The sequence below is a fragment of the Muscardinus avellanarius genome, assembly GCF_963383645.1.
Source record: "Muscardinus avellanarius genome assembly, chromosome: 4".
Classification (NCBI taxonomy): Eukaryota; Metazoa; Chordata; class Mammalia; order Rodentia; family Gliridae; genus Muscardinus; species Muscardinus avellanarius.
Genome location: NC_137789.1, coordinates 85,604,281 through 85,620,066, shown reverse-complemented (window position 1 = coordinate 85,620,066; position 15,786 = coordinate 85,604,281).

Sequence of the window (15,786 nt, the reverse complement as noted above, 5' to 3'; positions counted from 1 at the left end):
ACAATATTTAGTTAAAAGATTATTATTTCCACCACCAAATGTTCGTGGAAACCTTGTCAAAAATAACTTGACAATATAGGGAAGAATTTAGCTCTAGGCTTTTATTTAACTCCAGTGGTTTATATATCTGCCTTTAGAATAGTACTACACTATTTCAATTATTGTAGCTTTATATGGTTTGAAATCAGAAAATATATATCTTCTAGCTTTGTTCTTTTTCAAGATCGTTTTGGGTATCTAGAGTCCATGTTCCATAGTAGGATAGATTTTTTTTCTGAAAAATAAATATATAAATATATGATAGTTTCACCTAAAAAAATAGAAAAAAATATTCTCTGGTAAGAAAGAAAGTAAAAAGAAATATTGAAATGTTACCTTTAAGTCATCAAAACTTGGTATCAGACAAATGAAACTGTTATGTGAGATTATCATTTTTAATTTTGGATAAATTGCTATAATACTAGATGTCAACCACTAAGCCAAGCATGGGAGGGAGGGATGGGGAGAGAATGGGGTGGGGATCGGGTGGGGGCTGAATGGGCGATGTGTGCATGTATGTCTACAAAAGTTTGTATCCCACTATGATGTATGAATAAAAAAATATAAATTAAAAAATGACATTGTAAAAAATCACAAGAAAGCACAAGAAAGGGGAAGAGTAAATATCTCCATTTCCAGCATCCTCTATTTGCAGATCTTCTCATTTCTGAACTATAATACCTCTATCACCTGATCAGTTTACTTGATAAAAGACTTACCTGTAAAAACCAAAGGAATAATTACATGAGCTCACATTTCCTTCACACATTATAATTTTATGTTGTCATGCAAGGGGAAAATATTCATCAAGTTAAATGACTCCTCCTAAGACTATGTTCATAAAAATCTCCCAAATAAGGAGTTGCACAAAATTTATGTTTACTAAAACTTTGAAAATGGAAAAGTAAGATAAAGGTAAAAGCAGTATAATATGGGATATCAAAGCTTATGTTATGGAAAAAAGAAAACATTAACAAAGTTAGATTCAGTAGAGGAAATAAATGTGCTGAAGAAGCATAAAGAAAAAAAATCACCAGATTATGTGAAAGCAAAGCTAAGAAACCAGATATAGCGCATGCTACAGGGTTCTATGAGGAAAGATAGTATAGACAGAAGTCAGGCAAAAAGAACTAAAATTAAAAAGGAAGAAACGTCCCAGTATTCTCCTATTTTGGCTCTAATTATTATATTTTTTTGTGAGAGTAATATATAAAAGGGGAAACTTGCAGCCATATACTATAGCACACACCTATAATTCCTGTACTTGAGATACTGAGACAGGAGATTTGAGTGCAGCCTGATCATCTTAACAAGATCCTCAGTAGCTTAGTGAGACTGTGTTCCAAAATAAAACAATGAAAAGGACTAGGGGTATATCTCAAAGGTAGAATGTCCCTGGGTTCAATCACCAGAACCAAAATGAGTGCCCTGGGAACATGTGGACTTGATTGTAAGGAGCTGAATGCATCATTGAGGGCCCATTTCTACGTGCTACAGGAGTCACCTGTCCCTCAACCTCTTCACTTCTGATGAAAACATAATCAATTTTCTATGAGCAGAAGGAATTTGAGATCTATTCGAACTGAACTCTAACCAGCAAGTGCATTAAGAACCTATATTGCTGAATGATGGGTGGGGAAAAAAGTATGAATGTAGGCTGCTGTCCAGAGTAGCCTCTTGTCCATGTGAGGCTGTGGTATTTGGGACTGGGCCCTGGAATAGAAGGTCAGATTAACTGAAAGAAAATGTGGAAGATAGAAATCAGTGAGAAAAGGAAAGGAATTAAACAGTGTAAACAGTGTTTAGGGATCCCTAGCTGTGCTTCACCTTGAAGCCTAACAGTGGAGCTCTATGTTCTTTTTCCCCTGGTGAAAGTCACTTCCAAAACTGAGCTGAGATGAACCTGAGAAGGAAAGTGATAAACCATACTTAAGTAACTGGGACAAGTGAGTTATACTGTTAGAAAACCCCTTAGTGTACACACAATATGCACCTACTGCCTTGTTTTTGTAATTGCATGCAAAAACAGCATACAATTACATTAACAACAATAACTTTTTAATTGAAAAGCAAGTGAAGGTATAATGAAAGCTACAAAAAATGAGCAAAAGCCACTAGATATACAATATTTAAAATTTTCCACAAATATATATTTTTATAATAATAAAAGATAAATATACTGTGGCTTATTATTTGTTTGCAGGTCTGCTTGGCTTCTTTTGTTTTAAACTGGCTTCAGAAACCCTGGTTTACCTGCAACCACATAGTGAAAGTTATATTTGAATTTCTTCATTTTTAAGTTGTTTTCTACCAACTCGAAAATTCCTTAGCTCTCTAACCATTCTGGGCTAGATGTCTCTCTCTCTCTCTCTCTCTCTCTCTCTCTCTCTCTCTCTCTCTCTCTCTCTCTCTCTCCTCTCTCTCTTGAACCCATAAATCCAATAGTCAATTTTCACCTAGGAATTTACCTCTCAGAGAAAACTAAAAACAGTTTGAACAAAGCTGCCTATCAATGAATATTGCTTTTCTTTGTGCTTATGACTATGGTTTTATTTTTAATTTTTTTATTTTTATTTCTATGTGGATTATATTGAAAATGGCATACATTCAGACTGTGCTTGTTGCTCTCTCCCACACCCCACTTCTCCTTCCCCCCTTTTCAACAATGAGTGTCCAGGTTAACCATGCTACATTCATACTTTTACACATATTTGGATATAGCTTCTCCATTAATCATTATCAGTCTTCTTTATTTCCTACCCTTCCCTTTCAGCTTTGCTGAGATTTCCTCTCCATTATCTGGTGTCCCTCTGATATCCCTAATACTCCTTACTTTGGGCATATTAGAAAAAACATATGTCCCTTCTCTTTCAGTGCTTGGTTGATCTTCACTTAACATGTTTTCCAGGTCTTTCCATCTTCTTGTGAATGCCATGATTTTGTTATTCTTTATTGTTGATTAGAATTCCATTGTGTGTATTTTCCATAATTTTGCAATCCATTCATCTGTTGATGGAGACCAAGGTTGGTTCCATAATTTGGCTATTACAAACTGTGCTGCTATGAACATGGGTATGCATATGTTACTTTAGTTCTCTGATTTCAATCCCTTTAGAAAGATACCCAGGAGTGGTATAGCCATATCATATGGTGGATCCATTCCCAGTTTTCTAAGGAATCTCCACACTTATTTCCATAGTGGCTGAACTAGTTTGCACTACAACCAAGAGTGTAAAAGAATTCCTCTTTCCTCACATCCTCACCAGCATTTGTTATTTGATTTCTTTATGCTTACCACTCTAAATGGGGTTAGATGGAATCTCAGTGTAGTTTGGATTTTTCTAATGATTAATGATGTTAAATATTTTTTTCATGTATCTATTGGCCATTTGCATCTCTTCTTTTGTGAAGTTATGTATTCAATTCAGTTGCCCATTTCTTTTTTTATTGGTGCACTGTATTCATACATTATCATGGGATTAAAAAAAAAACTTTTGTAGACATACATGCACACATCGTCCATTTAGCCCCTACCCGATCCCCACCCTGTTTCCTCCCCATCCCTCCTTCCCATGCTTGACTTAGTGGTTGACATCTAGTATTATAGCAATTTATCCAAAATTAACAATGATAATCTCACAGAACAGTTTCATTTGTCTGATACCAAGTTTTGATGACTTAAAGATAACATTTCAATATTTCTTTTTGCTTTCTTTCTTACCAGAGAATATCTTTTTCTTTTTCTTTTTTTTAGGTGAAACTATCATACATTTATTTATTTTTCAGAAAAAAAGAATTCTAATGTGCAATAGGGACTCTAGATACCCAAAAAAATCTTGAAAAAGAACAAAGCTAGATGTATATTTTCTGATTTCAAACCATATAAAGCTACAATAATTGAAACAGTGTAGTACTGTTATAAAGGCAGATATATAAAACATTGGAGTTAAATCCCTAACTCCCACATATTAGAGAAAGCATCTGATTTCTTATTTTTTGTGACTGACTAATCTCACTTAGCATAATGTCCTCCAGTTTCATCTATTTTCCTGAAAATGATGTACTTGAGTTTTTTTTTATGGCTGAGTAAAATTCCATTGTGTACATATCCCATAGGTTTGTAATCCATTCATCTGTTGATGGACATCTTGGCTGGTTCCATAATTTGGCTATGGTGAATTGTGCAGCTATGAACATAGATATACATGCATTAGTTTGGTACTTTGGTTTCCTATCTTTTGGGTAGATACCCAGAAGTGGTATTGCTGGATTAAATGGTAGATTTGTTCCCATTCTTCTGAGGATTCTCCATACTGTTTTCCAAAGTGGTTGCACTAATTTGCAATCCCACCAACAATGTCTTAGAGTTCCCACTTCTCCACATCCTCACCAGCATCTGTTGTTGTTTGTGTTTTGAATGATTGCCATTCTAATTGGAGTTAGGTGAAATCTCAGGGTAGTTTTGATTTGCATCTCTCTGATTGTCAATGATGTTGAACATTTTTTCATGCATTTATTGGCCAATTGAATTTCTTCTTTGGTGAAGTGTCTATTTAGTTCATTTGCCCATTTTGTTATTGGATGCTTTGTTTTCTTAGTGTTGAGTTTCTTGAGTTCTCTGTATATTCTAGATATTAGTCCTCTATCGGTGGTGTAGTTGGCAAAAATCTTCTCCCATTCTGTTGGCTCTCGATTGAGGTTCTTGATAGTTTCCTTTGCTGAACAGAAGCTCTTCAGTTTCATGCAATCCCATGTATTGAATCGCCTTTTAATTTGTTGTGCCTTTGGGGTCTTGTTGAGGAAATGTTTATCTTTGCCTATGTGTTGCAGTGTTGGACCTATGTCCTCTTCAAAGAGCATCAAGGTCTCTGGTTTAATTTCCAAGTGTTTGATCCATCGTGAGTTAACTTTTGTACAGGGTGAAAAAGTGGGATTAATTTCCAATTTTCTGCATATGGTTAACCAGTTTTGCCAACACCATTTGTTGAAGAGGCTATCTTTTTTTCAGTGTATGTTTTTGGCCCCTTTGTTAAAAATCAATTGGCTAATCGTGGGTGGACTTATTTCTGGGTCTTCTATTCTGCTCCATTGGTCTATATATCTGTTCTTTTGCCAGTACCATGCTGTTTTTATTACAATGGCTTTGTAGTATAAAGTCAAGTATTGTGATTCCTCCTGCGTGGTTTTTGTTGCTGTAAATTACCTTGGCTATTCTGGGCTTTTTGTTGTTCCAGATAAATTTAAGGACTGATTTTTCTATGTCTGTGAGGAATGATCTTGGTAGTTTAATGGGCATTGCGTTAAATCTGTAGATCTCTTTTGGGAGGATGGCCATTTTAATGATATTTATTCTGCCAATCCATGAACATGGAAGGTCCTTCCATCTTCTAGGATATTCTTTGATTTCTTTTTTCAGTGTTTTATAATTTTCTTTGTAGAGATCTTTTACCTCCTTGGTCAAGTTTGTTCCTAGGTATTTTGTTTTTTGGGGGAGATCCTGAGTGTAAGTATTTTCTGAATTTCTTTTTCATTGGATTTATGGTTGGTGTACAGGAAAGCTTCTGATTTTTTAAGATTGATTTTGTATCCAGATACTTGGCTGAATTTTTTTATCAGTTCTATCAGCCTTTTGGTTGAGTTTGTTGGGTTTTCTAAATATAGTATCATGTCATCTGCAAATAGTGAAAGCTTGAGTTCTTCTTTTCCTATTTGTACTCCTTTGATTTCCTTTTCTTGCCTTATTGCTCTGGCTAGAGTCTCTAGTACTATATTGAAGAGAAGTGGTGATAGTGGACATCCTTGTCTCATTCCAGTTTTTAGGGGGGATTCTTGAAGTTTTTCCCCATTTAATAAGATGTTGGCAGTGGGCTTATTGTAGATTGCCTAAATAATGTTGAGATATGTTCCTTCTATTCCAATTCTCTGCAGTATTTTTATCATAAATGGATGTTGAATTTTATCAAATGCTTTTTCAGCATCTATTGAGATGATCGTGTGATTTTTGTCTTTGATTCTGTTTATATGATGAATTACATGGATTGATTTTCATATATTGAACCAGTCTTGCATCCCTGGGATGAACCCTACCTGGTCATGGTGTATGACTTTCTTGATGTGGTTTTGAATGTGTGTTGCTAGTATTTTGTTTAATAGTTTTGCATCCACATTCACCAAAGATATAGGCCTGTAGTTTTCCTTCCTTGAACTGTCTTTATTCGGTTTGGGTATTAGTGTGATGTTGGCTTCATAGAATGTATTTGGGAGAATCCCGGTTTTTTCTATTTCCCAAAATAGTTTGAGTAGTATTGGGGTTATCTCTTCTATAAAGGTTTTATAGAATTCACTTGGGAAACCATCTGGTCCTGGGCTTTTCTTTGATGGTAAGATCTTTATTGCTGTTTCAATCTCTTTGATTGTTATTGGTTGGTTTAAGTGCTCTATATCTTCTTGACTCAGTTTAGGAAGGTTGTATTTATCTAGGAAGTTGTTGATTTCCTCCAGATTTTCCATTTTGTTGGAGTAGAATTTTTCAAAGTAGTTTCTGATAATCCTCTGGATTTCTACACTGTCAGTAGTAATGTCTCCTTTTTCATCTCTATCTTCATAATTTGGGTTGATTCTTTTTTTTACTTAGGTTTGCTAGTGGTTTATCAATTTTGTTAATTTTTTCAAGAAAACAGCTTTTGGTTTTGTTGATTTTCTGTATTTTTTTATTCTCTATTTCGTTAATTTCTGCTCTAATTTTAATAATTTCCCATCTTCTGCTGGCTTTGGGGTTCAATTGTTCCTGCTTTTCAAGGGTTTTGAGATGTGTCATTAGGCTATTTATTTGAAGATTTTCTGTTTTTCATATGTGAGCACTCAGTGCTATAAATTTTCCTCTTAATACTGCCTTCAAAGTGTCCCAGAGGTTTGGATATGTTGTATCTTTATTTTTTTTGTTTCTAGAAATTTCTTGATTCCACCTCTTACATCTTCTATGACCCATTCTTCATTCAGAAGTGTGGTGTTCAGTCTCCACATATTTATGCTGTTTCTCTGGGTCTTCTTATAGTTGATTTCTAGTTTCATTCCATTATGGTCTGAAATGACACAGGGAAGTATGTAACATTTTTTAAATTTGCTAGTGCTCATTTTGTGTCCCAGGATGTGATCTATTTTGAAGAAGGTTCCATGAGCAGCTGAGAAAAATTAAACTCCGCTGTAGTTGGGTGAAATATTCTATATGGATCCAACAGGTCCATGTGGTTAATGGTGTTCTTTAGTTCTGAGGCATCTTTACTGACCCTTTGTCTTTGGAAGATCAGTCTAGTATTGTAAGAGGTGTGTTGAAGTCTCCCAGTATTACTGTGTTGGGATTTATGTGTGATTTCATGTCACAAAGAGTTTGATTTATGAAAGTAGCTGCCCCTATGTTTGGGGAATAGATGTTGATTATTGTTATTTCCTCTTGCTGGACTATTCCTTTTACCAGTAAAATGTGACCTTCTTTGTCTCTTCTAATAAGTTTGAGTTTGAAGTCTAACTTGTCTGATATCATAGTTGCTACCTATACCTGCTTGTCTTCGAGTACCATTAGCATGGATTACCTTGCTCCAGCCCTTTACCTTGAGTTTGTTCCTATCTTTACTTGTAAGGTGTGTTTCTTGTAAGCAGTAGATGGATGGATTCTGGCTTTTAATCCATTTTGCCACTTTATGTCTTTTTATTCGGGAGTTGAGGCTGTTTACATTCAGTGTGATTATTGAGAGATAATTTTTAATTCCCAACATGTTAAGATTTTATTTCTGTTTGAGATACTGTTTATTCTTCTTTGCTTAGTTGTCTGCTGGATAGGAATTCTTGTTTCTTTGGTTCTGGCGTGTATTACCCATTTCCTCTTTGCAGTTAATTTCCTTGAGTATTTTCTCTAGCGCTGGTTTTGAAGACATAAATTCCTTCAGTTGCTGTTTGTTATGGAGGCTTCTTATTTCCCCATCTAATTTGATGGATAGTTTTTCTGGGAAGGAAATTTTTGGCTGGAAGTTGTTTTCTTTCAGAGTTTGGAATATGTTACTCCATGCCCTTCTGGCTCTCATGACTTGGTTTGGGAAGTCTGGAGTGATTCTATTTGGTTTACCTCTGAATGTCCCTTGGCCTTTTGTTTTTGTTGCCTTTAAGATTCTCTCCTTGGCTTCCACATTAGTCATTTTGACAGTTATGTGACATGGGGATCCTCTTCTCCGATCCTGTCTAAAGGGAGTTCTATAAGTTTCCTGGACCTATGTATCAACCTCTTGCTCTATGTTTGGAAAATTTTCTGCTATTACTTCCTTGAAGAGATTATTGATCCCTTTGGTTTCACCTTCTTTTTCCTCCTCTATTCCAATTATTCTTAGGTTATCTCTCTTAAAATGGGTCCATATTTCTTCAATGTCAGATTACTGCTGTTGGATTTTTTTTCTAAATTAGAAACTATGCATTCAATGATTGCATCCTTTATCTCTTTTTCTCTTTTTGACTCTCTCTGAATTCTTTTCGAAAGTCCTCTTTTATTTCTAAAGTTATTTTCCTGATTTGATCTTCTAGAGATCTCTGTATTTTTGTGTTATCAGGTTCTGATGTTGTGGGGTTGTGGGCATTCACTGCTCCATTGTTATTTCTCTTTCCCATGATTTTGGAAGTTTGTGCCTTCTCTGGGTTCTTCCCTGTGTCACTACGAGTTCACTTAAGATGCTCTGGATCTCGAGTCTGTGGTTTCTCAGTCACCACTACTCCTTTACTGGGTTGTATCACAAAGTCTCAGACCCAGGGAGTCAATCGAGGCTGCTTAGACCATGGGGGGTGCCAAGTTTGGTGTTCTCCAGCGGGGAGTTGTGACTATCATGTGATATCTCTGCCACTGCCACTCCCCCACTTGGTTGGACTGCTAAAATCTCTGACCCAGGGAGATTATCTGTGCTAGTCCCTAGGCGTGCAGTACTGGGGTTTCTCCCTAGGGGCCACAATTTGACTCACAGTTGTTGAATGCACTGATGGAGCTATAGTAGACTCAATGAATTCGAAGCTGCTGCTGCTGGCAATGTATCACCACTGCCACGCCCTCGGCCATGAGGCTGGCATTTTTCTTCTCTGGTTTTGATCTCTGCTCTGAGTCCCTGCCAGGTGTGCTGAGCCTGTCCCTTGGGAGCTTTAGATGTTCCCTGCGCCGAAAAAAACTGCTGACTGTTGCCTGGCTGTTCAGCAACTGCTCACCTCGGCTCGCTGTCCACCCCTCCTCTCTGGAGCCTGGTGGGCTGCTGAGTGCATTTTTCTTGAGCCGTCTGGTGAATTCGCCGCTGCCACTGGCAGTAAGGCACTGCTGCTGTGTTCTTGGCCGTGAGGTTGGTATAGTTCTTCTCTCATTTTGAGCTCCGCTGAGTCCCTGCGGGGTGTGTTGAACCTGGCCCTTGGGAGCTTTAGATGCTCCTTGCACCGAAAAAACTGCTGACTACCGCCTAGCTGTTCAGCAGCTGCTCATCTCAGCTCGCTGTCCACCCCTCCTCTCTGGCTCCTGGTGGCTGGTTGAGTGCATTGGTCTGGTGCTGTCCAGTGAACTCGCTGCTGCCACCAGCAGTAAGGCGCTGCTGCTGCATCCTAGGCCATGAGGCCAGCGTACCTCCTCTCTGGATTTGAGCTCTGTTCTGAGTCTCCCTCCTCTCTGGAGCCTGGTGCTGCGAGGGAAGATGTAGCCCACGCCGCTCTGCACCATGGCTCCGGCCGCTCTGCACCGTGGCAGCTGCAGCATTGCAGGCTGGTTTCTTTCTGGTGTCTCATTTTTACAGCCCTCTTTTTCTCTGTCCCTTGTATTTACAGTTTTTATTTCTTTGCTGATGGTGTTTTCTGGCTCTGAAAGGCACTGGTTTTGTCGTAATATAGATCAATTGTTAGTGGGACTCGTAAGTGCCGCTTTTCTTTGTCGCTATCTTCCTATAATATTTGATTAGTGTTTTGAAGGACACAAGATTTGATAAATAGAAGACATGAAGGACAAGACTGTTGCACACCAATTCAGACCATGTTAAACAAGTGATAAGCTGCTAGGAAAAGCCTGAGGTTTGGGGGGTAGTGGAGGTTGGGTGGTTAGTGTTGTGGGAACAAGCCTACTGGTTCCAGAAAGCTGACTTAGAAAAGACTCACTCAGCCTCAGTATCTTCCTGGTTCCTCACATATATGTCCACTAAACATGCAACCAATCACTGCTGAGAACTTTTCTTTAAAGGTTTAGTTTCCCTGATCATGGCTAAAATCCTTGGGAGTTTTAGATAAACATTTTTTATCACCTTTCCATACTGCTTCCATTCTCTCCATAATAATCTGCTACAGTTGGATATGAAATATCCCTTAAAGAGATTATTTATTAATATTTAGGTTTGATATAGTTGAGTCATGAGAGTTATAATCCCAGCAGTGGATACATTTATTGTATTAAATTTATCTGGGTGGTGAACCAGGACAGTAGGGTGTGGCTGGAAAGATGGATTGCTGGGAGTGAGGCCATCTATGATATAAGGATCATGGTCCTGTACTCTCCTTCTAGCTGCCTCCTGCTTCTATGCCCTGAGATTCATGGTCCCCAGCCTCACATGGACTGAACATGAAACTGTGAGAAAATAAATCTTCTTTCCTCTAAATTTCATGGTCAAGTATTTAGATTAAGGCTCTGAGAATGCTGAACAGAACATGGTCTTAGCATAGAGTTTATACAGATAACTGTCTTCTCACCACACCTGAATAAAACAATCCTTTAGAATGGGAAATAAAGCTAGAATGTGAAGGGAAATACACCATGAGTTGTGTGCAGATGTGGGTTTTATCACATTGAACTCATTATTATAAAAATTTGCAATGTATTATTTTAAAAAAATTTTTAAAGAAAACATGATATATTGAAAATTCAAAAAATTGAGATTATATATATATACATAAACATTTAAAATGCTGTAATAAATGCCATTTAATAATCAAAATGATCAATTTTACATACTAGTTCTTTTCTTCTTTCCGTATTTTGAATTTTATGAAATTCTAAATATTCACCTGATTCAAATTTTCATAGTAATAAAGGTATGTGATAATTTTAAAATCCTCTATGTAATTCTCTAAGCCACTGGAATATGAAACTTCAATTTAGGATTATAACTAGAGCTATAATAAGACATCCTCTTTTTAATAATAAAACAATAGAAAAGATAACATTTTGGTTCTGGCTTTGAGTGGATTTTCTTTATGCTTCTGACTCTGAAATAATGTTATTAAAACTGCTTTTGAAGTGGAGTTATGAGATTTAAAAAAAATTATATGCATCAAGATTCTTCTGAGATGAATAGCAGTATCACATAATTTAAGTCAAAGAAATATGTTATATTCCTTCTATTCAAATTATGTAGAATATGCCAAGTGTACTTCAGAGCTCTATTGTGAAAAAACAACATAGGTACCTTTTATTAGATATATAAATTTAAGTCAACTCTACAGAGAAGTCAGTTTTCACTCGGCCCAGAGAGCAGATAAACTGGCATTTAAGTTTAAGCCTCTGTAAGTGTCTTGGCTTTGGCAGACATAATTTATGGTCTTTCCAAGAATATACTTCCATTTATATTTCTCCTTCAAAGTAAAAGGGTTGATAGTTAAAAAATTCACCATGATAAATAATTGGAATTTTTTCTTGGATCTTCATTCTATGTTAAATTGACATTTTACCAGCACATTTCTAGATAAAATTAGTTTTAACATATTAGAATGAAAAGAGAATTACAAGGAAATGATATAACTTGCCTCCAGTCATACAATCATTTTTGCTCTTTCACTGGCAATTCCACAATTCACTCTTTGGTAATAATCTCCTGCCCAATCTCTTTTAAATGTTTTCTAACACTAGGGATCAATTAAACTTTAGCATTATGCATCAAATAGATCTTCTATGCCTAAAAGAGTTAAAATGCTTCAGAGCCTCAGTAAAATACCAAAGCCTGACAGAGAAAAGAATGAGAAACTATCAAAGCCATAGAGCTGGCTGCTGCTTTCTCCTAAGTTTGTAATCAACCCGTCACTAAAAAAAGTTTCTAATCATCCAGTTTTTATTTTGTTTTAGCATATTCTGACTTCCATTCTCTTTGAATAAAAAAATTAAAAATCAAATAAACAGAGCATATTAGATATTAGTTTCACATCAATAAAAACTTTATCACTGGTTCTCAATACTGTTTAAGTATTATAATTTCCTGAAGGACATTGTTTATAATGTGGGTGTCAGCTACCCATTCTAAGAGATTCTGATTTAATTGGGTTGGGAAGCCCCCAGTAATTATTATTTTTCACAAATTCTTCAAATGTGATTCCATAGTAGAAAAACCATTACATTATAGCAATAAAATATGACCTGATGCCATACCACAATTTTCTGAACTATATTAAAGTAGTGTCTAAAAAAATGATACGGATGTAGCGTATAAAGTGCCTTTATCATACTGTTGCCTATCTACAACTAACAATACAGATATTTAAGTAACATAATGCTCTAAGCTTTACTTAAATATCAAAGCCTGACACAGAAAATAATGAGCTTTGTTAATGTGAAAATCCTTTCTCATTACTTTTTAACGTGAAAATCCTTTATAAATACAAATAAGAAACAACATTATGCTAAGAGAGATTAGACAGTCACAAAAGTAAGAAATATGATACTCTAATTTGCAGAAACTAGGGGGGAAAGAGTCATAGGAGAAACCCTAGATAAAGGAGGAGAAACCATAGATGAGCTGAGTAATTAATAGTAAGACCCTTTCTTATCTATTTTATTTTGAATTGACTTTAGCTTGTTCATGGTTTCTAAAAATGGGTCTAACTCCTTTCCCAGAGCAGTCAATTTATTTCTAAAATGCTAATGTGAATTAAAATTTATCATGCTAGCTTTATGTGGCACATCAAAGATGAGTGATAGATAGTGTAATTGCTTCTTAGAGTTGTATCATAGAACAATTTCACATGAACTTGTTCTTTGTCCTAACTAATGACAAGCGTTAAACTAGCTTCAACCCCAGTCATCAAAAAAAAAAAAAAAAAAAAAAAAAAGTTCTAATCATCCAGGAAAGCCAGGATGACTTACACCCTGGTACATAGCAACTTTGCTTCAAGTTTCTGAAGAACAATTTATGATCAGTAATTTCTTAGTGACTATATGTAATTTTTTAGCCCTTCTAAATTAACATCTGAAGCCAAAGAATTGTGTACTTCTCTCTACTCCTTTATTCTTGTGTGTAAACTCAAGAGAAACATAATTGGGCTTTGATTCACATTGACTCTAACAGATGGTTTCTGTTCCATGCATTTAGCTTCTCCATTTGTCTTTGTTTAATGGTGAGGCTGTCTCTCCAAAGAATCTCATGCTCTTTTGACTTCACTGTTAGTATATCTTGATTTGCTTTCTTCATTAACTTCATTAGTGTAAAAATTTTTTCTAAGTACAAATAAGAAACAGCAAGGCCAGGCATGGTGGTGCATGCTTGTATTCCCATCTTTCAAGAGGAGATACTGAGCTAGATGTGGTGGCACATGCTTGTAATCCCAGCATTTGGGAAGCTGAGACTGGAGGATCACAGCTACTTAGTGAGACCCTTCACAACTCAGTGAGACCCTGTGTCAAATAAAGAATAAAAAATTGGGCAGGGGGTGTAGCTTGGAGGTCAAATGCCTCTGGGTTCCATCCCCAGACCTCCAAAAAAAAAAAAAAAGAAAAAAAAAAAAGAGGCAAGACTGGAGACTGGAGACTGGAGGATTGCAGTTCACTGCCAGCCTCAGCTACTTAGCAAGGCTCTTTGCAACTGAGTAAGACCCTGTTTCAAAAAGACTAAAAATTGGCCTGAGGATGTAGTTTGGAGGTACAATGCCCCTAGGTTCCATCCCTGGTACCACACACACACACACACAAAAAAAAAAAAAAAAAAAAAAATACAGCATCATGCTAAGTGAGATTAGTCAGTCATAAAAAGTAAGAAATCTGATACTCTTTCTAGTATGCAGAAGCTAGGGAGAAAAAGGGTCATAGGAGGAACTCCAGATGAAGAAAGAGAAACCATAGATGAGCAAATAAGGAGATCTAACTGGAGGTGATCAATATTTCACCAAGGTCGATCTTCTCCTCTCATCCTAACTAGATATCAATTATTATGTAAACCTGTCTTTAGAATGAGGAAGTCGTAGCTCCCCTGCTCTTTTCACTTGCTAATTACTTTTAGCTAGGTTAATTTACATTACAATAGTTGCTTGCTTCCTGGCTGAAACCAAGTCCTTCCACAGGTCTGCCCTTCATCTTCTACAAAATGATTTTTGAAATATATTTATTAATAATCAGATTTTTCTGAAATTGTCCTAGGCCGTTCCTAATACTGGTACATTCTCCCCTCTGTCTAGTAACTTCCTGACACCTTGTCAGGCCAAATTATAGAAAACACATTTTTATTTTTACAATTCTCATTAACATTTAACATGAGCTTATTCCCCATCAATTTTCTCCCTATTTTTACTACATACATTTACCCCTAGCAAAGGAATAAGGACACTGACTCAATTGAGCTTCTTCTAGTTGAACAGAGGTGACATGGAGGGGGGGCTTGGCTTTAAGTTATATGTATGCAGTTTGGCGGTGCGGGAGTCAGATGGGTGCATGTCCTGTGTCTTTATAGCCATATAAAGGGCTTCAATAAATGTTCCTCTCGTTTGTAACACCATCTGAAGTCTGAAAGCTTCAAGCCTATGAGAGACAACACTACTCACAATACAGTTTAGCAGAAATGGCCCAAAAAGCAAAATGACAAGGAGAATAAGAAGGAGAGTTTCAAAAGGTATAAGCCATGATGAACCATATATTAATCCAGGAATGGCTAGTAACAGCAGCCTTGGAAGTCTTTAGGGATGATGGAATAAGAAAAATTAAAACAGAAAACTAACCAGCCTAAGGGGAGATGTAAGTCTGAGGCTGAGACCAAACTGTCTGTCATAGGATTGCATTTGAGATTACACAGAAGGGGTCCCACATGCAAACAGTTTCCAGGAAACTTACCAAGGTTGAAATGGGGTCTCCCACTGTTTGAACTTCTCTATGAGAATTATAACCATGAAAACTTAAAAATGACTTTAAGATTTATTTGCCTTTTGATATCCTATTTATTTAGGACTAAACCAATTAAATGAGACATCAAAACCTGTTTTGCTGACTTAGGCTGAAACATGCAAAAGTGGGATGTATGTAGTATATTTGCATCATGTGAATTCAGAAATTAGTACTGTGGAGACCTGAAATAGGCTTTGGGGTAATTTGAATGAAGATTTTAGATGAGTCCTTATATGTTATATAGTAAGAATACTGTTTTTGGATTTTAATGCACCTATAGATGCCAGTATCTAATAGAATGTCTTCAGGATGAATAATAGAAAAAATTTTTTCAGCACTGTAATATTAAGAAATTTCCTTTCACCACTGTGTCACCGCTATAGCTAGAGGCTGTGATATAGCATCCTTTAACAAATGAACACATAAAAATTGAAAAAAGACCAAAAATGAACGATACATTGTTTAATTAATCCAAAAAAACAAGTATAATTAGGAAAAGTAAAAGGACACAAATTTGAGGCTTGTATAATCCTGGAACTTAATAGTTTAAACTCCATTGAAGATAAACTTAACCACATAATTTAGAAACTATGAACCAATCATAAGTTTAAATAAAA